This window comes from Cervus canadensis, chromosome X, assembly GCF_019320065.1.
Source record: "Cervus canadensis isolate Bull #8, Minnesota chromosome X, ASM1932006v1, whole genome shotgun sequence".
Lineage (NCBI taxonomy): Eukaryota > Metazoa > Chordata > Mammalia > Artiodactyla > Cervidae > Cervus > Cervus canadensis.
This window is the reverse complement of record NC_057419.1, coordinates 69,371,370-69,396,684: the sequence shown is the minus strand read 5'-3', so window position 1 is coordinate 69,396,684 and position 25,315 is coordinate 69,371,370. Positions and strand designations below refer to the sequence as shown.

At 39.4% G+C, this 25,315-nt stretch overlaps 1 protein-coding gene across 4 annotated transcripts in view; it reads right to left on the bottom strand.

Annotated features, from left to right (window-relative positions):
* TAB3 (TGF-beta activated kinase 1 (MAP3K7) binding protein 3) overlaps window positions 1-25,315 on the bottom strand; it is a 90,702-nt gene that overhangs the window by 42,577 nt on the left and 22,810 nt on the right. For 3 of the 4 annotated variants that reach the window (XM_043458098.1, XM_043458099.1, XM_043458096.1), the window contains exons 2-3: window positions 16,106-16,190; window positions 15,752-15,873 (exon numbers count right to left, since the gene is read on the bottom strand). The exons of the other annotated variant lie outside the window; for it this stretch is intronic. The gene's annotated coding sequence lies outside the window, so the exon portion shown is untranslated. The remainder of the gene's footprint in view (window positions 1-15,751; window positions 15,874-16,105; window positions 16,191-25,315) is intronic. 4 annotated transcript variants of the gene reach the window in all.

Here is a 25,315-nt window from a genome sequence, read left to right as displayed (position 1 = left end):
AAAAAATCAACATATGTATATATCTGCATATATACATCATGCATGCACACACATGTACACAGAGAGAGGGAGCAAGTTACAAAGCACATGGGGAAAGGACGTAAAACAATATGGCAGAGGTGGAAGACTCTGAGCTCACCTCCTGTCATGGGCAAACCAAAATCACAACTATTTACAGAGCAACTATTGATGAGAGAGTCAGCAATCTATCAGAAAAGATCTACAACTAAAGATATAAAGAAGGAACCACACAGATGAGTAGAAGAGATAGTCGCGGTACACTCAAGACCCAAAACCCTAGGTGGGCAATCCACAAACAGGAGGATCATTCTAATCGCAGAGGTTCTCCCCAGATAGCAAGGGATATGAGCCCCATATGAGGCTCCCCAGCTCTGGTGTCCTTCAGTGGGAAGACAAGCTCCCCCAAAATATTTGGCTTTGATGGTTCTCACCTTCAGAAGAACCAAGGGCAGTGGAAACGAGAGACTCCACTCTCTTAAATTCACACATTAAATCTCACAAGCTCCAAAAACCCATGACAGAAACAGAAATTGGGAAGGAGCCTGAGTCAGTCACACCCACTGACCTCAGAGACTCTCCCAGGGGAAACTGGTGGCCCCCATTTTGGGAAGCTGCTTCTATTATATACACACTGGGGCTGGCATGCGCCATTTTGGAATCCTCCATCTAGCTTATAAGCCTCAGGATCCCACTCTGTCCCTTCCACCAGTCTATAGGCACCAGTACATGTCTCAGGCCAAGCAACTAGCCAGGTGGGGACCAGCCCCTACCTACCAACCTACCAGCAGAGCAGCAGTACCCACAAGACCCACCAAGTCCCATCCCCACCCACCACCAGGCCCACACCAGCTCTGAGACACCTTGAGTCCATCAGACAGACACCCTGGGATCCAGCCCCACTCACCAGCAGGCCAGCATCAGCCTTGAACACCATGGAACCCACAGCCAGTCGAGTGGAGAACTGACTCTAATAACCAGCAGGCCAACACAAAAGCAGGGAACCCCAGCCCCATAACTACCCACCCTTGAACATGGGTCTGCCTACACCAGTGAGCCAGCACTAGGCCAAGGACACCTGGCATTCTACAGCCAGTTGCCTCCTGACCCAGCCCACCCACCCAATGTCTGCACAAAGCAGGGCCTGGTGCCCAACTAGACCAGGGGCCAGACACACCTACAAAACAACAGCCAGCCTGCCACAAGAGAAGGACCCATACAACCCACACAGGGGGCTCTCCCCAGAGAATATAGTTGATGACCAGAGGGGAGTGTGCTGCTAAACCACGTACAATGTCTCCTACAAAAGGCCACTTCTCCAAGGCTAGAAAATATAACCAATCTACCAGATACACAGAAATAAAAATGGCAAATTAGAAACACTGAGTCAACAGCGTAAGATGCTCCAATCAAAGGAACAAGATAAAACCTAGTAAGAAGAACTAAATGAAGTGGAAATAAACCTAATAAAGAATTCAAGGCAATAAACTACAGTTGATCAAAGAATTGAGAGAATAATGAACACAGTGAGAAGTTTAACAGAGTTAGAATACATAAAAAAGAACTAAACAGAAATGAAGACTATTGTAAGTGAAATGAAAATTACGCTAAAAGGAATCAGCAGTAGACGAAATGACACAGAGGAATAGATCAGCGAGCTGAAGAGAGGATAGTGGAAATCACTGAGCTGACCAAATGTTAAGAAAAAAAAAGACATGACAACAGTTTAAAAGGACCTCTAAGATACTGTCAAGTATACTAACATTCAACTTACAAACGTCCCAGAAGGATAAGGCAGAGGCAAAGGGGAACAGAACATATTTGAAGACATAGTAAGTGAAAACTTCCCTAACCCAGGAAAGGAAATAGACATCCAGGTCTAGGAAGCAAAGACTATTCAACTGGATAAACCTAAAGAGGTCACACCCAGATACAATGTAATTAAACTCACAAAAATTAAAGACAAGGACAGACTATTAAAAGCAGCAAGGGAAAAGCAAAAGTAGCAAGGAAAAAGAAGTTACGTATATGGAAACTTCAATAAAGCTATCAGCTAGGATTTTTTGGAGAAGCTCTGCAGGCCAAAACAAAATGGCATGATCTTTTCTAAAGTGAGGAAAGAGAAAAAACAACAACCAAGAATACTCTGACCAGCAAGCCTCTTATCCACGTTTGATGGAGAAATCAAAAGTTCTACAGAGAATTGAAAACTAGAAAGACTTCAATACTACTAAACCAGCTTTACAAGAAATGTTCAAGAGTCTTTTCTGAGAAAAAGAAAAGACCACATCTAGAAACATGAAAAATATGAAAGACAAGACAGGATCAAGATGGCAGAGGAGTAGGAAGGACATGTATCTCACCTTCTTCAACAAACACATCAAAAATACACCTACATGAGGAATTATTATCACAGAACATCTACTCAATGCAGACAGGGCAAGAAAATATCCATGTAACCAGACAGGACAAAAGAAAAAAAAGAGAAATCTGGAGCCTGTAGGAGGGAGCTGTGAAAAAAAAAAAGTATCCACACACTGGGAAGTTCTCTCAGAGGTAAGACGATCATCTGTGACAGAGAGGGAGCTTCGGAGCCTCAGAGTACAGTGCAAAAACCAGTCTGTAGAGGGCAAAGCAGAGTGAGATCTGTAAAGATGGTTGGTCTGGACACCCAGCACTTTCCAGCCTGAGATGCTTGTTCCCTGGGGCAGTCAGGGTCTGGGTGCTGAGGCTTGGGCTTTGGAGGTCAGAACTGGGCAGAGGACTGCACTTGGCTGCGTGGAGATAGCCTGACGGAGCTAGGGGGTGGTGCACCACACTGAGGGAGTACTGGAAGAAGACTGGGCCCACCACAGAGGAAGGTACCATTGCTGTGGGGTGCACAAGGAAAGAGGAGGGATCGCCATAGTAGTTTCTTTCTCTGCATGTGCTCTCAGGCAACAGGGCACCACCTATACAAGCTTTGGTATGGGCATGAGCCGTCACTTCCATCTCCCAAGGCAATAGAAATAAAAACAAAAAATAAACAAATAGGGAACTTCCCTAGTGGTTCAGTGGCTAAGACTCCACGTTCCCAAGGCAGGGGCCCCAGGTTCGATCTCTGGTCGAGGAACTAGATTCCACATGCAGCAATTAAGTGGTCGCATGCCACAACTAAAGATCCCGCATGCTGCAATGAAGACTGAGGATCACTGCAACTAAGACCCAGCACAGCCAAATAGATAGGGAGGGAGGTGGGAGGGGGGATCGGGATGGGGAACACATGTAAATCCATGACTGATTCATGTCAATGTATGGCAGAAACCACTACAATATTGTAAAGTAATTAGCCTACAACTAATAAAAATAAATGAAAAACAAAAACAAAAACAAATAGGACCTAATCAAGTTTACAGAAACAATAAAAAAATGAAAAGACAAGCTATGGAACGGGAAAAAATACTTGCAAATGATGCAATGGACAAGGGCTTCATCTCCAAAACATACAAACAGTTTCTATAACTCAACAACACAAGAACCAACCCAATCGGAAGAAAAAGCAGAAGACCTTAACTGACATTTCTCCAAAGAAGACATATAGATGGCCAGTACGCACATGCAAACATGCTCAACATCACTCATTATTAGAGAAACACAAATGAAAACTACAATGAGGTACCACGCCACACCAGTGAGCATGGCCATTATTAAAAAGTCTACAAAGAACAAATACTGGAAAGGGTGTGGAGAAAGGGGACTCTCCGACACTACTGGTAGGAATGTAAGTTGGTGCAGCCACTGTGAAAAACGGTATGGTGATTCTTTACCAAACAAAATTAACAAAATTAGCGTATGATCCAGAAACCCCACTCCTAGGCATATACCCAGACAAACTGTAACTCAAAAAGATACATGTACCCCTATGTTCACAGCAGCACTATTCCCAACAGCCAAGACATGGAAACAATCTAGGTGTCCATCAACAGACGAATGGATATAGAAGATGTGTTACATATAAAAAATGGAATATTCTGAGCCATAAAAATGAAACAATGCCATTTCCAGTGACATGGATCCAACTATAGATTGTCATACTAACTGAAATAAGTCAGAAAGAGAAAGATAGATACCATATGATATCACTTAGACATGGAATCTAAAATATGGCACAAATGAACCTATCTACAAAATAAGAAGAGACTCAAACATAGAATACAGGCCCATGGTTGCCAAGGGGAAATGGGGGAGGGAGAGGGATGAACTGAGAGCTAGGGGTTAGTAGATGCAAACTATTACATTGAAAGTGAAAGTGAAAGTAACTCAGTCGTGTCCAACTCTTTGTGATCCCATGGACTATACAGTCCATGAAATTCTCCAGGCCAGAATACTGGAGTGGGTGGCCGTTCCCTTCTCGAGGGGATCTATCCAACCCAGGGACCGAAACCCCAGGTCTCCTGCATTGCAGGTGGATTCTTTACCAGCTGAGCCACAAGGGAAGCCCAAGAATACTGGAGTGGGTAGCCTATCCTTTCTCCAGTGGATCTTCCTGGCCCAGGAATCGAATCAGGGTCTCCTGAATTGCTGGCAGATTCTTTAACAACTGAGCTATCAGGGAAGCCCAAACTATGACATTGAGAATGGGTAAACAACACTGTCATACTATACAGTAGAGGGAACTATATCCAATCTCTAGGGATAAACCATAATGAAAAAGAATATAAAAAAGAATGTATATATGCTTATAACTGAGTCACTTTGCTGTACAGCAGAAATTAGCACAACACTGTAGATCAACTATTTTTCAATAAAAAATTATGAAAATAAAAAGTTCATTAGTAAAGGCAAATACATAGTAAAGGTAGCAAATCAACCAAGTACAAAACTAGTAGGAAGTTCATAAGACAAAAGCAGTAAAATCATCTATATCCTCATTAACGGATAAAAAGACAAAAAGATATAAAATACTACGTCAGAAACAGTAATTGTAGGGGGACTGGAGTAAAAATAAAGGTTGATATAATGCATTTAAAATTAAAGATCAGCAACTTGAAACAATCATGTATATATATATATAGATGACTACATATAAACCTCATGATAATCACAAACCAAAAAATTTGCAACAGAAAAGAAAAAAGAGAAAGGAATCTAAACATAACACTAAATTTGGTCATCAAAGTGGGAGAGAAAAAAAAAACAACAAGAAAACCCAGAAAACCAGTCCCCAAAAAACTTGCAAGATGGCAATAAGTACATATCAATAACTATCAGTAATTACTTTAGGACTTCCCTGGGAGTCCAGTAATTAAGAACATGCCTACCAGTGTAGGGGACACAGGTTCCATCCCTGGTCCGGGAAAACTCCACATGCCGTGGACCGAACAAACCCATGCACCACCACTACTGAGCCTGTGCCCTAGAGCCCAGGCACTGCAACTGTTGAAGCCCCTGGGCCCTAGAGTCCACACTCCTCAACAAGAAAAGCCAACACAATGGGAAGCCCATGCACTACAACTGGAGAGTAGTCCCTGCTCACAGCAGCTAGAGAAAACCCAAGTACAGCAAGGAAGACTCAGCAAATAATAAAGTTAACTAAAAATAAATACATACATAAAGCCAACTTTATTATTTTAAATAATACTTAAATGTAAATAGATTAAATGCTCCAATCAAAAGACACAGCTGAACAGATACAAAAACCATATTTATACTGCCTATAAGAGACTCACTTCAGATTTAAAGACACACACAGGGGGACTTCCTTGGTAGTCCAGTGGTTAAGAATCCGCCTACCCAGAGGAATCGGGTGGAGAGGGAGGTGGGAGGGGGGATCGGAATGGGGAATACGTGTACCTCTATGGCTGATTCATATCAATGTATGACAAAACCCAATAAAAAATAAAATAAAATGTAAAAAAAAAAAAAAGAATCCGCCTTGAAATACAAGGGATGCGTTTTTTTTTTAGTTCTACCAGTTTATCGCTACCAACCCATCTCCCTCCACCCTCCTCATGCATGCGTGCTCAGTCATGTAACACCATGGACTGCAGCCCACCAGACTCCTCTGTCTATGGACTTTTCCAGGCAACAACACTGGAATGGGTTGCCATTTCCTTCTCCAAGGGAGGTGGTTTTGATCCCTGGTCAGGGAACCAAGATCCAACATGCCACGGAGCAACTAGGCCTGTGTGCCACAACTATGACTCAGTGCAGCCAAAACTAACAAACTAAATAAATAAATATTTAAAAGCAAACAAACAAAAAACACAGACTGAGAGAGAATGGAAAACAGTATTCCAAACAAACGAAAAACAAGAGAGCCAGGGAGCAACAGACACACCTATCAACAGAACAGAGAGCCCACAATAAACCACATATGGTCAATTAATCTATGACAAAGGAGACATACAGTTTCTTCAATAAGTATACTGGGAAAACTGGTATCTACAAATAAAGGAATGAAATTTGAACATTTTCTTACACCATAAATAAAAACAAACACAAAATTGATTAAAGACCAAAATATGAGACTGAAAACCATAAAACTCCTAGAGTAAACCATAAGTAGAACACTCCTTGACCTAAATCAAAGCAACATTTTTTTTTAATTTGTCTCCTAAGACAAAAGAAACAAAAATAAACAAATGGGACGTAATTAAACTTAAAGCTTCTGCACAGCAAAGAAAACCACTGCTAAAAGAAAAAGACCTACTCAATGGGAGAAAATATTTACGAATGATATGACCAGTAAGGAGTTCTTAATAATATCCAAAATATACAAACCACTCATACAACTAGATTAAAAAATGAGCAGACATCCTGAATAGACAATTTTCCTAAGAAGACATATAGACATGTCAATCCAAAGATTGACAGGCACATGAAAAGATGCTCAACACTGCTAATCATCAAAGAAATGTAAATAAAAACCACAATGAGATATTACCTCACACCTGTCAGAATGGCTATCATCAAAAAGACCACAAACAACCAATGTGAGCAAGACTGTGAAGAAAAGGGAACACCTGTATACTGCTAGCAGGAATGTGTATTGTTGGTACAGCCACTGGGGAAAACAGTATGGAGGTTCCTCAGAAAACTGAATATAGAGTTACCATATGATCCAGCAATTGCATTCCTGGATATATATCCAAAGAAAACAAAAACACCACTTTGAAAAGGTATGTGCACCCCAATGTTCACAGCAGCATTACTGACAAGAGCCAAGATATGGAAGCATCCCAAGTGTTCGTCAAGAGATGAATGGATAAAAATGTTCTATGTATGTCTGTGTATAAAGGAATACTATTCAACCATAAAAAAAGAAAACTTGCCATTTGCAACAACATAGATCATGAACCTAGAGGATATGATACCTAGTGAAATAAGTCAGAAAGAGACATATGTATGCTATTTATATGTGGAGTCTAAAAAATAAAACAAACTAATTACTATAACAAGACAGACTCACAGATATAGAAAGCAAAGCAGTGGCTACCAATGGGGAGAGGAAAGGGGGGAGGGGCAAAATAGGGGCAGGGGATAAGAAGTGTAAAAACTACTAGGTATACATAAGTTACAAGGATATATTTCACAGGACAGGGAATACAGCCAATGTTTTATAATAACTATACATGGAGTATAATATACAAAAATCTGAATAATTCTATCATACATCTGAAACTAATATAATATTGTAAATCTACTATAAGTCAGTTTTTTTAAAAAGCAAACAGCGACAAATGTTAACAATACATAAGTCTGTGCAAAGAGCATACAGCATTCTTTGTACCATATTTATTCTTGCAACTTCTCTAGCTTTAGAATTATTTCCCAAAAACAAAGCTGAAACAAGACAAAACCGAAAGGAAAGCCTGTAGTTCTATTCAGGGATTATCCCTCGTTCACCACTGCATTCCAGAGTCTGACCTAGTACCTGCTCAAATGTTTGCTACATAATGAAGAATGAATTTCACAATACTAAAGCAATCTAGCTAGTAAGATAAGAAAAATATATAGATGAACCTTGCCCCCTACCTTCTGTACACCCCATCTCCCAATAAAAAAATGGGGGATCAGGGATCACCTATGTAATGACTTGTGAATGCTAAGGGAAAATGAAAAATAAGTTTAGGCTACTAAATTATTGGGTATAGTTTCTAGTTTGCCCCTTTTAAAGCCTCTCAGATCTGAAATGCTAAGAGATTCTACCAGTTTAAGCTTTAATTTAAAATCTAAGTATTTACACAAGAGAATATTACTCAGCCATTAAAAAGAATACATCTGAATCGGCTCTAATGAGGTGGATGAAACTGGAGCCTATTATACAGAGTGAAGTAAGCCAGAAAGAAAAACATCAATACAGTATGCTAACGCATATATATGGAATTTAGAAAGATGGTAACGATAACCCTGTATGCGAGACAGCAAGAAAGAAACAGATGTATAGAACAGTCTGTTGGACTCTGTGGGAGAGGGCGAGGGTGGGATGATATGGGAGAATGGCATTGAAACATGTATATTATCATATGTGAAATGGATCTCTAGTCCAGATTCGATGCATGAGACAGGGTGCTCCGGGCTGGTGCACTGGGAAGACCCAGAGAGATGGGATGGGGAGGGAGGTCGGGGGCGGGGCTCAGGATGGGGAGCACATGTACACCCATGGTGGATTCATGTCAATGTATGGCAAAACCACTACAATACTGTAAAGTAATTAGCCTCCAATTAAAGTAAATTAAAAATAAAATAAAATGTAAGTATTTAAAGTCTTTAGTGTTTATTTAACTGTTTTTTCAGAAACAAGGTTTGAATTTTCCACCTTTTTGATCAAAACAAACACTACCTGCCATTTTCACAGTAAGGTGATCTATATCTTGCACTAGTCACAGAGTCCTAACTGGGTGAGTAAACTTGCCAAATCATTGAAGCACTAAGGCAGTGCAGTCCAATTAAACCATAATGTGATTTGTTTTAATTGTCCTAGGAGTTACAATAAGTAAAAAGAAACAGGTGAAATTATTAATAATTCAAATATATTTAATTCAAGACAGCAAAAAGACTACTGTTTTTAACATAAATTCAATATAAACATCACTGATATTTCACAAATTTTTTTTTCAAACTAAGTCCTGGGAGTGCAGTGTATACTTTATAACGCATTGCAAGGGCTCAGTATCCACCTGAAGTTACTACCCTCTTCCAACAACAAAAGAGAAGACTCTACACATGGACATCACCTGATGGTCAATACCAAAATCAGACTGATTATATTCTTTGCAGCCAAAAATGGAGAAGCTCTACACAGTCAGCAAAAACAAGACCAGGAGCTGACTGTGGCTCAGATCATGAACTCCTTATTGCAAAATCCAGACTTAAATTGAAGAAAGTAGGAAAAACCACTACACTATTCTGGTATGATCTATATCAAATCCCTTATGATTATACAGTGGAGGTGACAAATAGATTTAAGAGATTAGATCTGATAGAGTGCCTGAAGAACTATGGATGGAGGTTCGTGACACTGTACAGGAGACAGGGATAAAGACCATCACCAAGAAAAAGGAATGCAAAAAGACAAAATGGTTGTCTGAGGAGGGCTTACAAATAGCTGTGAAAAGAAGCTAAGCAAAAGGCAAAGGAGAAAAGGAAAGATATACCCATCTAAATGCAGAGTTTCAAAGAATAGCAAGGAGAGATGAGAAAGTCTTCCTCAGTGAACAATGCAAAGAAATAGAGGAAAACAATAGAATGGGAAAGACTAGAGATCTCGTCAAGAAAATTTGAGATACCAAGGGAACATTTCACGCAAAGATGGGCACAATTAAAGGACAGAAAAGGTATGGACCTAAGAGAAGAAGATATTAATAAGAGGTGGCAACAACAGACAGAAGAACTGTACAAGAAAGATCTTCATGACCCAGATAACCATGATGGTGTGATCACTCACCTAGAGCCAGGCATCCTGGAACGTGAACTCAAGTGGGCCTTAAGAAGCATCACTATGTCATACATTGACTTGAATTAGCCATGGATTTACATGTATTCCCCATCCCAATCCCCCCTCCCACCTCCCTCTCTACCCGCTCCCTCTGGGAGCACCAAAGAATTGATGCTTTTGAATTGTGGTGTTGGAGGAGACTCTTGAGAGTCCCTTGAACAGCAAGGAGATCCAATCAGTCCATCCTAAAGGACATCCATCCTAAATATTCATTGGAAGGACTGATGCTAAAGCTAAAACTCCAATACTTTGGCCACCTGATGCAAAGAACTGACTTACTGGAAAAGATCCTGATGCTGGGAAAGATTGAAGGCAGGAGAAGGGGACGACAGAGGATGAGATGGTTGGATGGCATCACCGACTCCATGGACATGAGTTTGAGCAAGTTCCGGGAGCTGGTGATGGACAGGGACGCCTGGTGTGCTGCAGTCCATGGGGTCACGAAGAGTCAGACACAACTGGGCGACTGAACTGACTGACCTTACTGGTCAGCGCAACTCTAAGGCCTTCAGATTTTGATTTTAAATTACAGGCTAAGAGCTACAACTCTTAAATCTCAAGTCAGTATCTTCTTTAAGAGTATAAAATTTACTGGGCACAGGGCCTAGCACAGACAAGGTGTTCAATATTTCTTAGGTGAAATGAACAAAATGCAGTTCATTACATTTAATGATAGGAATGACTTTATGGTCTTCCCTCATAAGTCAGTTGGTAAAGAATTTGCCTGCAATGCAGGAGACCCTGGTTTGATTCCTGGGCCAGGAAGATCCGCTGGCGAAGTGATAGGCTACTCACTCCAGTAATCTTGGGCTTCCCTTGTGTCTCAGCTGGTAAAGAATCCACCTACAATATGGAAGAACTGGGTTCGATCCCTGAGTTGGGAAGATCCCTTGGAGAAGGGAAAGGCTACCCACTCTAGTATTCTGGTCTGGAGAATTCCATGGACTGTATAATCCATGGGGTTGCAAAGAGCTGGACACAAATGAGCGACTTTTGCTTCACGCTTCATGACTTTAGGTAATCAAATCTGCTGATATTTATAGAAATGATAATGGCTTTCCTACCAAAAAGGGATTTAACCACATCCAGACCACCTGATGGCTATTTAATCATCATCAATAAAGAGCTTCAAAAGCACCCGAAGGCTTCACTCAAGCTTTCCAAGGGGCTTCAAAGAACGGTTTTTATTAATTTTTCAACCCTACTTTCAAGTCCTTAAAATATATGGGTAAAACAACTGCCTTTTTATAAGAAAGACAAACAAAGGTCAATAAAAACAAGGATATTTCAGATGTCAAGAGCCTGGGATCCACAGACTACTTCAGACCTCTGTGGGGTTTCTAGATCCTGGGTAGCTTTATTACCATTCAGAACCTCAGGTGCACTGACAGCAAAGTTACTACTGCCTTTATCACCATTATTTATCAGCTACCATTTACTGGACAACTATGGTATGCCCTGAAAAGTAGTTATAATTACCTCCACTTTACAAATACAAAATCAAACTCAGAGAATGGGCACATGGCAGATTCGTGACTCAAACCCAAACCTGCCTTCTTCAACGTTTTTTCTTTCCACAATGTCACTGGTAGCTATCAAGGATGTTCCCAGCTGAGTGATGTCAAGCACTCTTCTTTCACTAGCTGGTAGGGGGGAAAAGATAGCAAACTCTCATCAACTTATCATCCAAATAGCGGGGTATAGGTGTGTAGGATGTGGAAGACAGAGAGGGCAGGAAAGAATCCTTCTGCAAATAAGCTGTTTTCAGACATACAAGAAACAGCTGAAGGGGAAAAGCTGCCATTTTCTTTTTTAAGGATTACAAATACTTGCCTTTGAAAAAACATTAAAAAGCATCTTTACAATTGAGGCCAACAGCTTGCTAACCCACAAAGATGGCTTCCATCTGAAAAGATGATTAATAGTAGACCTACTTTTCACAAGGAGTAGGAATCTAAACTGATAAAAGCTCACTCTTCAAGGGATTGTGTGAATAATCTTAAATATGATAAGTAGTCTGCTCTGTACAAACATTCACTCACATAAGCAGTAATTAACATGAATAATCAATTACGTATTTCACAATATATAACATTCTCAAATAAACTTGACTTTTGGGGATGATAAAATACTGAAATACTTTTTAAAAAGCTATTTCCTTTCTGCTCAGAGGGAGGTTAGGACAACAGATAGTTTACAAACAGAAAATATTCCAACCAATAAGATCAACCAATTTCTTAAAAAAAAAAACAAAGTTTTATAGTAAAGTACTACAATGGATTTGTGTATTTAATCTCATAGAATACAACTAAAATTACACACTGTCATATAGGATCTCATATTATAGATTTGAATGATTCAGATTAAAACATACAATTGATTCCTGCTCATATATACTACAGTATTTAACAACTATGCAAAACACATACAGACTTTATTACTTAACAATATTATAATGGGCTGCTACTTTTCATATCATATTAAAATAAGTCATGATGTGACACCTTAAAACCAGCCAGAAGATGCAAGTAGTATTTGAATTGTACTAGGACATGAGCAAACTCCTGGGACACCCCTGAAAACAACCCCACTACACCACAGATGGGCACAGCTGTGGACTGTGGAGCTGTGTAGGCAGTAACCCTAGATCAAGAAGGAACAAATATCGAAGGCATAAACCCTACGACTGTCACACAGTTCCAGAGCCACATAAACCAGGAGATTCTGTAGCATTGAGCCTTTGTTGCCTGCAAGCTTTGCAGGATTCCTTATTTCTTAGGGCACTACAGCAACTGGAGGGCTGGGATGGTAGGCTTACCTAAGGCGTCCTCCAGCGGTGTAGAATTTCTCTCAACAGAATTCCTCCTTCCAACCAGAGAGGAAGTTCCCCCAGAGCTCTACTCTGATGCCACAATTCTCTACACTATAGAAGATGAACTCAACACCTAGCGCTTTGTCTTCACAGCCTTTTCTGAGCTCAGCAAATATTCAGGGCTGTGATGACCCTAACTGTTTACCTCTGCCAAAATTTTAGCTCATTTTCTGAGATAACTACATCACAGGTTATAACCCAATGGTCTGTGGGCCAAAACCAGCCCACCAATCTGTTGGGTTTGGCCTTGGTGTGATAAAAAGAAAAAAAGTTGAGCCATACTTTAGGACAATTTTACATAAAACTTTGGGTATCCAGCTTTTGTCCAAAAAGTCAGATTTACCAGGAGTAGTCAACAACCAGCTGAAGCTAAGGACACATACTTTCTAGCGTGCCTAATCCCTACACTCCCCTCACGTGTCCCAGACAGAGGCCATGTCTTACTCCATTCACTGACATACTTGTTGGGTCTCTTGACAGCTGAAATGTGTTCAACAGAGAAGCTGAAAGGTAGTATTAGTCTGCCTAGTGTGTCTCAACAGTATGCTACTGACGTGGTAACGTGAGGCACAATGATTCACCATGCAAGTCCGCTGCACGTGACACAAGATGTTTGGCATTCTGGTCTCCCCCTGGAAAATCCCAATAGCACCTCCAAACGGCCCCAGGAGAGGTAACAGTATCTCTGGCTGACAATCACTGCTAGCATGTTAAGTTTAGTGAGGTGAGCATTTCCCAGGTTTGAAAAAAAGTTAGCCTTATAGTGAGAGAACTTTTAAGATAATCTTTCAGTCGAAAGCTAAGAGGATTTTTCATACATATACCCGTAAGGATGCTACCAAAAAACAAGTGAGAAATAGGAATAGGATAGTTATTATTTCCCCTAAATGAGCCTTCCAAATAATTTCTAAAACTATCCTACAGGATTTTCATTCATATTAGAAACTATTTTGACAGTCACATATTCACTGCATCTATCTCAAATTGTTATATTCTCAAGAGACTGTAGACCAAAGTAATATTCATATTCAAAGATTCATCAAAGCTATTTTCAAGTTAAATATAAATCCCCAGAAAGAAACAGAAGCATATTCAGATTAAATGGAAGCTTAATGCCCCTCCCCATGAGTATCTATTTGCCAGCTGCCACCTATACAGGACATACCATACATGCCACTGCCTGCCTTCCCCCACCAACCTCCCCAACAGAAATAAAAATAAAGGTACTTGGTATTTCCTCCCAATTCCGAGGCTGGTAACAAAGAGGTTGGATATTAAAAGATAAACAAAGCTTAAAGACCTTATATAGTGGTAATGGACAAAAGAAATGGGAAAGCCTTGATTCTTACTTATTAGAAATATTTTGTTCAATTAAGAATGAGTTGGTGGTAGGAGAGAAAATGGTATCTTGGTTAGAGAAATCAAAGATTTCCTTTATAAAGTGACTTTAAAAATATTTCAAGAACATTCTAGAAAAGGCAAAACAATAGAAGGCAGTAAAAAGACTAACAGTTGCCAGAGGTTTGTGGGGAGGATAGGAGAGCTCATAGGTGAAATATAAGAGATTTTTAGGACAGTGAAATAATTCTGCATCATACTGTAATGGGAGGTACATGACATTATGCACTTGTCAAAACCCATAGAACTTTTTAACACAAAGAACCAACCTTAAAGTACACAAATTTTTGAAAATCTTTTAGAAGTCCCAGGAAGGAATGGAGACCATATGACAAAATCTAACTGCATTACTAGCATAGGAAACAGTTATCACTGCAGGGGATGGGGGAAAACTGCCAATCTAAATAACTTCGGACTAGTCTGTAAAGCTAAAGACAAAAGGAACTGTACATGAGTATTGTATTCCAGCTGATCAAGCTGCCACAGGGGTCCAGGTTAGCAAAACTGATACACAACTATGCATGTACAATGGGATTAAACAACTAAGTAAATGGACGGTGAATGATGGGAGCCAGATTTCTCACTGTTGGAGTGGGAGGTTGCAGAAAAGCAAGGGGAGGAGGCTAGAATGACCTATGTCATAATGGATTAGACTTGGAGACATCAATATGAACTCATGTTTACCTACACACACACACACACACAGAGAAATGAATAAACAGAAATACTTACAGATAGGCATAAATATACAGGTAACATATACATAGGATTTCAGCTAAGAGGGCCTAGAAACAGGAAAACCCTAGTAGCCACATGCACACCTAGCACCCAGATCTTCACTTCCAATAGCATTCTCTAATAAAAGAAACCTGGTCTTTTAGTACCAGAAAGTTAAGGACATGTTCCAAAAACAAAAAAAACAAAGAAAAACCAAGAAACACATGAAGATGAGGGCATGCCAGAGTGAAACAAGAGCCAACCAAGAGAGTTCCTAATGGCCAAAACATAAAAAAGTTGAGCAACGAAATAAATAAGGTGGTATTGGATTATGACCCACCATAGAAAAGAAATATCCATAAGCCCGAACTGATAAACAAATGACTGAATAAATAAATAAATAAATCTCCCATGTAGAATTCCCAGTAATTTATGTAGAACACCCTCAAGAAGATAGAGCAAACTTCCCACTCCTTAGAACTAAGATAGGACTACACTTAGTGACTTATTTCTAAACAACACAGCATGGAACAGAGTTTTTATTAAAAATAAAAAGTTAACTTCAGTGCAGAGAAACTTGACAAATATATTCTTAGCCAGGTTACAGAGTAAACATTAACAGTGATAAATGATGATGACACCCTGTATATAACATAATGAGAATGGTACTTTACTTCTATGGTCTTCCTCCCCCAAACCCGTAACTCCAGTCTAACCATGAGAAAAACATCAGATAAATCCTAATTGAGGGACATTCTATAAAATACCTGATCAATTATCTTCAAAACTGACAAAGTCATCAAAACAAGGAAAGTCTGAGAAACTGTCACAGCCAAGAGGAGCCTAAAAAGACATGACGATAACTGAAATAGGGTACCCTGGTGGGATCCTGAAAGAGAAAAAATACATTAGGTTAAAAACTAAGGAAATCTGCATAAGATATAAATTTTAGTTAATAACAGTTTTAATATTGGTTAATTAATTGTAACAAGTATACCATGCTACTGTAAGTTATTAGTAACAAAGGAAATCGAGTGCAGGGTATAAAGGAACTATTAACTTCTCGATTTTTCTGAAAAATTAAAACTGTTCTAAAAAATAAACTTTGGTTTTTAAATTACCTCAAAATGGTTTATGAGCCGTGGCACAGGACTCTTATTCACATCTCCAGCTCTCAAAGCACATTCTTTTCAGTAGACTGGAAATCTGACAAAATGAGGAGATAAGTTGTCCTTTTATTAACTTCCTAACTCAATACAGTGACTTAAGCAGACAGGGTGCTAGACCACACTTTTGGGGCAAGTGGTTCTTTCCCAAGTATCATCATAATCAGACTCTTCTTTTCCTTTAGGTCACAAATATCTTCTACAGTAAATTCTACATTATCCCACAGAATAGAGCAGTTCAGAAAGACAACAAGTCCACTGCCTGTTTCCTCATAAGGCTTGTGTAACACACCTGGTTGTGATTTACCACCTTGAGCTCCCCATTCCATCAAGAGTAGAAAGGATGAAGCCCAGGCCTATCAAGCATGTACAAAATTTTCAATTACACAGGCAAATAGTATATAACTTTTAAAGCAATGCTACTGTATAACCCATTTCTGCTCCACAAGGAACAATTTTTATATACAATAGTGATCTTACTGGCTTATTTTGACAGATGAGCATTCTTTCTCTCCATCATTTAGAAACTATATTCATTCTTAGTAAATCTTAATAAAACGTTAACCTTATCATTTTAGGGCAAATACTGGCTTGTGTTACATATCAGAGTCATCATGCATATAAGTTTCCAATTAATCTACTGACAACCTCTTTATAACCACAGCAGACCTAAAATAACATTTCTTGTTTATAATGTATTTTTTCAGTGTTTTACTATATATTTATTTTTAACTTCTCAGTTACTTTATCTTAAATAGTACCTGAAAACTTAACTTCAAGTATGAGCAAGAAGTGCTTGTACCTACATGAAGTCTGTTTTCTACCATGTGAAATAGCTTTTTCAGATGTCTGATATGACAAAAATCCACCCCGTATTCATGTTAACCTTATCCCCATCGACTTTAATCAGAACAGTTTTCTCTCCTTCCTAAATGACTATAAAAGCTATTGTGTGTTTGTTACCATATTGAGCACTTGAAATAATGTTTATCAACTTTTTTTTCCCTCTGGGTTTTATAACTGTAAACCTTGAGAATGAGAACCAAACATGTTCTTTGACCTACAGTGCCTTGTGCACACTAAATAAATAAATATATAAAGTTCCAAATAAGTGCAAATCTAATTTGCTTTGGTTGAGGTGTTCCAAGGTTTTCCTTAGGTCAATTATTAAAAGACATCATCTAAAAAGACACAGGACAACCTACTTGTAACCTATACAACAGGCAAATCATCTTGACATTTTATTACTTCAAGAGTTTACTTTGAACAGTGTTTTACAAATGGTGGGCTGTGACAGTAAACTGTCTAGTTTATTATCTAGGTGATCAGTATTTAGGGAAATAAATATAATAGAAAGTATCAGAGTGCTTCAAACTTGGGGCTTCCCAGGAGACTCCTGCCTTTGTTAAAGACAAAAAAATGTGAGTTGTCAATCTCACTAACCCAGAAACTAAAGATCAGAAACTGTGGTAATTTCTGATTGGAAAGATTAACAACAAAAAAAGCCATTTTAAACATTTATTTTACAATGTCTAACCTTCAATACTCCTGAATCCATTTTTCATTCATTTAATAAAATCAGAGCACTCAGCTTGGAGATAAAGGAGGCCAATACCCTCAAAGTGAGAGAAATGCACTGAGAGAGACAATAGAGTGAGGTTAAATCCTATAATTTGCCAGTAAAAGAATTAATTAAGAACCAAAAAAAAAGGGGGGTGGGGAGCAAAGCTTCATGGAGATGACGACATTTAAACTGGGTTGCAAAGAGCAGGATTTTTAAAAATAAAAACCATAGAATTATAAAGCTGGAAAGAAATCTACACATCATCTAACACAGTGTTTCTCAACTGGGGATGCGTTTTGCCTCACAAGGCACATTTGGCAATGTCTGGAGACATTTCTGTTTGCCATACTTGGGAAAGTTGCTGTTGGGATGTGGTGGGCACAGGCCAGGGATACTGCTCATCATTCTACAGTAAACAGGACAACCCCCGTTAACAAAGGATCGTCTAGCCCAGTATGTCAAGAGCTCCGAGGCTGAGAAATCCTGAACCCAATCTCCATACAATGCTCTTGTTTCACACAAGAAGATAACTGAAGGTTGCTGCTGCTGCTGCTGTGTCGCTTCAGTCGTGTCCGACTCTGTGCAACCCCTTAGATGGCAGCCCACCAGGCTCCGCCGTCCCTGGGATTCTCCAGGCAAGAATACTGGAGTGGGCTGCCATTTCCTTCTCCAATGAGTGAAAGTGAAAAGGGAAAGTGAAGTCGCTCAGTCGTGTCCGACTCTTCGCGACCCCATGGACTGCAGCCCACCAGGCTCCTCTGTCCATGGGATTTTCCAGGCAAGAGTACTGGAGTGGGGTGCCATTGCCTTCTCCAACTGAAGGCTAGAGGGATTTAAAAACTTGCTAGAAAGCCAAGACTACAAAACAGGTCTCATAACATCTCCAGTGTTTAATTCACAACACAAACCCACATATGTGATTATTCTAGAAAACAGATGTTAAAAAGAATAGGAACATTATTATAAGGAAGAAAAATAAACTATCCATAGACATTAAAGCTGACACTGTTATACTGTTGTTGTTTAGTCACTCAGTCATGTCCAACTCTGCAACCCCATGGACTGCAGCACATCAGGCTTCCCTTCACCATCTTCCTGAACTTGCTCAAATTCATGTGCTTCGAGTGAGTGATGCCATCCAACCATCTCATCCTCGGTCGTCCCCTTCTCCTGCCTTCAATCTTTCCCAGCATCTGGGCCTTTTCTAATGAGTCAGCTCTTTGCATCAGTGCTTCCAATGAATATTCACAGTTGACGTCCTTTAGGACTCACTGGTTTGACCTCCTTGCAGTCCAAGAGACTCTCAAGAGTCTTCTCCAACACCACAGTTCGAAAGAATCAATTCTTCAGTGCTCAGCCTTCTTTACAGTCCAACTCTCACATCCATACATGACTACTGGAAAAACCATAGCTTTGACTATACAGATCTTTGTTGGCAAAGTGATGTCTCTATTTTTTAATACACTGTCTTATGTTTGTCAAAGCTTTTCTTCCAAGGAGCAAACATTTTTTAATCTGTCACTACTTCCACTTTTTCCCCTTTCATTTGCCATGAAGTGATGGGACTGGATGCCATTATCTTTGCTTTTTGAGTGTTGAGTTTTAAGCCAGTTTTTTCACTCTCCTCTTTCACCTTCATCAAGAGGCTCTTAAGTTTCTCTTCGCTTTCTGCCATATTGTTATACAGTCTTTCTTGATATAGATGTACTAATAGAATTAGGCTATAATACCACTTTAAAATTATACTCTTATTTTTTCATAATACTAGACTTTTCATCTATATAAACTCATTTATTGAACATGTATCTGAGACGACAAATATTACAATAAAAACCAGCAAGCTGGAAGATAAGCATAGGCACACACACCCAGTTACTCCTTGGGGCAAAATGTCTTTTAAATCTCACCAGCTCAAACCATTGGGGTTCTGGGACCTGGGTAGGATTCAGCTCAGTTCAGTCACTCAGTCGTGTCCAACTCTTTGCGACCCCATGGACTGCAGCACGCCAGGCCTCCCTGTCCATCACCAACTCCCGGAGTTTACTCACTCATGTCCATTGAGTCGGTGATGCCATCCAACCATCTCATCCTCTGTCGTCCCCTTCTCCTCCCGCCTTCAATCTTTCCCAGCATCAGGGTCTTTTCCAATGAGTCAGTTCTTCACATTAGGTGGCCAAACTACTGGAGTTTCAGCCTCAGCATCAGTCCTTCCAATGCATATTCAGGACTGATGTCCTTCAGGATGGACTGGTTGGATCTCCTTGCAGTCCAAGAGATCTCAAGAGTTTTCTCCAACACCACAGTTCAAAAGCATCAATTCTTCGGCACTCAGCTTTCTTTATAGCCCAACTCTCACATCCATACATGACTACTGGAAAAACCAGAGCTTTGACTAGATGGACCTTTGTTGGCAAAGTAATGCCTCTGCCTTTTAATATGCTGTCTAGGTTGGTCATAGCTTTTCTTCCAAGGAGCAAGTGTCTTTTAATTTCATGGGTAGGATTAGTCCTTTTTATTCAAAATCAACAGCTAAGTTACTCTTTCATCTGCTGATGAAGTTTCTAATAGCAAATGAAATGGACAAAGAACTTGCTTTGGGTCCTGATTTAGGGCCTAATTTTTAACATATGAACCTATCTGGACATCTATCTTTTATTTTTTCATCCTTGTTATTAAATGTACAAAAGGGATGGGGGCAAGGAGATGGAGTAAACAAACATGTTGACAGCAATACAGATTAGTTTTCAAAAAACTTTTCTGCTCTAATATGATTACAAAAACACACACACACAGAAAATACATTCCTTATCTTCAATGTTTGAACTGGTGAAACTTCAACTAAAACACCTTGTCCAGTTTGACATGCAACAACAATTCAGGGTAAAAAAAAATAAAGAAAATGCTGAAGACACTGTCCTAAACAAATGAAAGACTGAAGAGGTATGATTCAAACTATGAAAGACTTAAGGAAGGCTACATGAGCAAGTGATACAGCATACAAATAAAAGATCAAGAAAAAGGAAAGCAGCCATTTGTACACATTCACTACCTGAAATTTCAATGAATGATGTTTATATTCAATCAGTAACAAAATGTTCATCTGACTGCCTGAGCCACTCTGATCCCCTTCCCAGTCAGTCACCTCTAGTGCCTAAGGCACAGCTCACAACAGCTGAAGGAATGGCCAAAGCTTTTCTGAGGTTTCTGCTTCATCCCTGGCAGACCAGCAGGGGTCCTTGCAGCACCGCATGATATACTAGTTATTAAATTTTGATGTGTTTGATTACAAAACTGTGCTAAGACAGTTTAAAGGCCATAGATCTTTAAATGACTCTATATGAGTCTATACAGACTCTATATTGAGTCTAATTTAGTCTCTGGGAAAGTAGAAGAATGTTTAAAAATTTCCATACCTCAAGTGAGTGCCACACCCTCAGCGCAAGACCCAACAGTGAAGAGGGTATGCTTGGATTATTTTTCCCCTTTGTCTCCCCATCCTCCACACCCCACTACACCTTAAGAGAATTGTGACTGCTCACTTAGGACTGGGAGGCCCTCCCAATAAACCAATCCACAAAATCATTAATCTTCCATTCAAGAATAACTTTTAACTTCCTCAGGAAGGAAAAAAAGTACTTTATTATAAGCCTTGGTGAAATAATATAAAGTCTTAACTAAAAAAGAAAGCAGTCTTCTTTCCCCACAGAGGATATTAACAACTCAAGAACTACTGAGATATTTTAGGTTAACCAACTAGTTTAAGTGAATGAGTAAAAAGTTCTTTGAGACAAAAGTTTCAGCTAATAATGGCAGAAGTGACCAATTTACAACACTATTTTGCAATTTTTAATTTAATAACTAATCCATACAATTGTAGGGCTTCCTTCTGTGGTGGCTCAGAGGTAAAGAATCCACCTGCCAAGCAGGAGACTAGGGTTTGATCCCCGGATCATGAAGATCCCCTGGAGAAGGAAATGGCAACACATTCCAGTATTCTTGCCAGGAAAATCCCAAGCTCCTGTGTCCATGGGGTCGCAAAGAGTCAGCCATGAGTTAGCAACTAAACAGCAACCACCACCACCATGCAATTGCAGATAATGAATCTTAAAAGCATTAGGTGAAAACTGGGGCTCTGTGAAGGGATCAGGCTGTCAACATCTGAACCTTCTCATGCATCAAACAGACTGACTACAAAAAGAAATTTTTTAGATAACTAGGAAAACTTGAACATGGATTAAGAAGTATTATATATGTAATTAAGGAATCACTATCAAGTGCGTTGCATATGACAACACATTGCAGTCATGTACAAAAATGTGTTGTTTTACATACATGTCACCTAAGGATGAAATAATGTCTTGGATATGCTATAAATTCTCAGCAAAAAAGAGCGGTAAGGGGACGATGACACAACTATGGTGAAATGTTGATGAATGCAGCATAGATGTTCACTGAACTTTTTCTCCTGTACATTTCAAAATGTTCCAAATAAAAATTTAAAAAGAAAATGATCAACTGAAGGTCACTACAGAGTCCTTTAAGGAAGAAAAAAAACAATGTATTCAAAATAATACTTAAAAGCTGATGATTTTAATTCTTTTGTATAGAGATCACATAAAAAGAAGCTTAAAATACAAAAACAATTGAAAGGATTCTTAAGGCAGTCCAGAGATGGTAAATCCTTAGAGACAAAACCATTATATTTAAAGTCAGTTAATATTAACTAATATTATGATTAATAATTATATTATTAATTGTAAACATAGTTTACAATTATGTTAAATTCAAACTTTTAAATATTTATTGAATCTTTTTATATGCAAGGCCCTGCAATAAATAAGTGATAAGGCAAAATGGTGAAGCCCATGCCCTTTTTATTTTTTTAAGCTGCCCATGCCATATCTTAAAGCTTACTCTTGAGCTGGTTAAAAATAACATACACACTCTGTACCCTGATAACAAAAAGAGTTCAGAGAAAGGAGAGATGGAGTGAAGTAAATCAAGTATACTGAAGAAAAATAAAGCAGACAACAGAAAAGATACAGGATTAAAAGAGAAGGAAGAGGGAAAAGTGCAAAGGTCTGAAATAGGAGGACATTCAAAAGATACTGGTACCAATCACAGTTCTATCAACATTTTAAAGCATGACAGTTTTGTGAATGAGATGGGGAAGAAAACCAATGAATGAACTTCCAAGAAAAGAAACCTTGGATAGTTAGAGGGAGGGCTTCCCTGGTGGCACAGACTAAAGAATCTGCCTGCAATATGGGAGACATGGGTTTGATCCCTGGGTTGGGAAGATCCCCTGCAGAAGGAAATGGCAACTCACTCCAGTATTTTGCCTGGAGAATCCCATGGACAGAGGAGCCTGGCGGGCTACAGCCCCTGGTGTTGCAAAGAGTTGAAGTGACTTAGCAGAAGCAGCAGAACGACTGATTCGTGTTGATGCTTGGCAGAAACCAACATAGTAAAGTAACTGTCCTTCAATTAAAAATAAATAAATTTAATTAAACATTAAAAAAAAGAATCCTTGGATAGTGACAAAAAAATTACAGTGACAACAGTTCTCAAGAGAAAATGGAGTAGTACTAAATTTGAGGAGGATGCATCCTCATACCTGTAAACAAGTAATAACTGAACACTATGTAAATGAAAAAGCTTCAAGTAAACAAGGGCATTTGATGTTCACAGTTGGATGGCATCAGTGATTCAATGGATATGAACTTGGGCAAACTCCGGGAGATGTTGAGGGACGGGGAGGCCCGGCATGCTACAGTCCATGGGGTCGCGAAGAGTCAGACACAATTGGCGACTGAGCAAGAACAACAAAAATGTAAGATAACTGTTCAAGGCTTTCATTATAAGGATGATGAAAATAAGATGTGAGCACCATTCAGAAGCAGAAGCACCACCAGACATATAGAAACACTGACACTACTGCTAGGAAAGGCTTCTGAGGCATAAAAGCTTTTTGCTTTCCATAAGATTCAGAGGATTGGACTCCGTGGGAGAAGGCAAGGGTGGGATGTTTAGAGAGAACAGCATCGAAACATGTATATTATCAAGGGTAAAACAGATCACCAGCCCAGGTTGGATGCATGAGACAAGTGCTTGGGGCTGGTGCACTGGGAAGACCCAGAGGGATCGGGTGGAGAGGGAGGTGGGAGGGGGGATCGGGATGGGGAATACATGTAAATCCACGGCTGATTCATGTCAATGTATGGCAAAAACCACTACAATATTGTAAAGTAATTAGCCTCCAACTAATAAAAATAAATGGAAAAAAAAAAAGATTCAGAGGATCAAAACAAGTAAGATTTAGGCTAGGATCACATAAACAGTGATTAGAAAAGAAAGGAAAGCTTACAGAAAATACGCAGTAAGGTCAGAGACTTTGAGGTTAACCATGAGTGACAAGAAAGATGACAAGTACATTGGAAACAAAAGAGACATCTTTTTTAGAATTAGAAAAATTGAGGTATGAGCAAACAGGGAATGGGGTTAACTATCCATGTGGGGTGATAAAGGATCAGTGACAAAGCAAACTTTACAACAGAGCAGAGGGGTTGGCAAATTCTAGTGCACGACCATATTCTAGAAACGAGGTAAAGTGAGAGGCAGTGAGGATGAAGGAATAATGTCCCAATTATCTCAGTCTTTAGGACACAAGTCATGAGATCACTATATTACATGGTGCACAGAAAAAAGAAAGCATAATGTGACAAAACTGGGAAATCAGTGACATATATAGGTGTTAACTGGCCACAATAGCTGAAATGAAACACTGTAATAGTCACAGACGACATAAACCACTCACCAGCTGTGGGGCCACAGACAAGTTTCTTAACCTCTGTTAGCCCCTGTTTCCAAATCCTTTGCTTAATACCATACCTCACAAGATGTTGTAGAAATTAGTTTTACACAGAAGGAAAATGTCTGTAATTTGTAAAGCACCATATTCATTCAAGAGGAAGCTTGCTGCTGCTGCTGCTGCTAAGTCACGTCAGTCATGTCCGACTCTGTGCGACCCCACAGATGGTAGTCCACCAGGCTCCCATCCCTGGGATTCTCCAGGCAAGAATACTGGAGTGGGTTGCCATTTCCTTCTCCAGTGCATGAAAGTGAAAAGTGAAAGTGAAGTCACTCAGTCGTACCCGACTCTTCGCGACCCCATGGACTATAGCCTACCAGGCTCCCCAGTCCATGGGGTTTCCCAGGCAAGAATACTGGAGTGGGTTGCCATTGCCTTCTCCGAGAGGATGCTTGAGAGCTTTAATAATGCATCAAACAAGAATCTCAACAGAACTGCCTCCTTTTTTCTATTTCACCAAGACAAACACATTATATTTACAAATGGGCATACTAAAACAGAAGTCATAATGGTAATAGTAGAACCAGAAAACCATTCTTATCAACAAGTGGGGGAAAAAACTTAATTGATATTGTATACCCCAATTTCAATATTAATTAAAAGGGACTTCACGTTCTGTCATTCCATAGACTTATTTTTAGCTGAAACTTTAATTTGTCCATTGTCAAGGACTAGAAACTTGCCTAGGTGTAAGAGACTAAAATTCTGCTGAGTATTCAGGTAACAATTT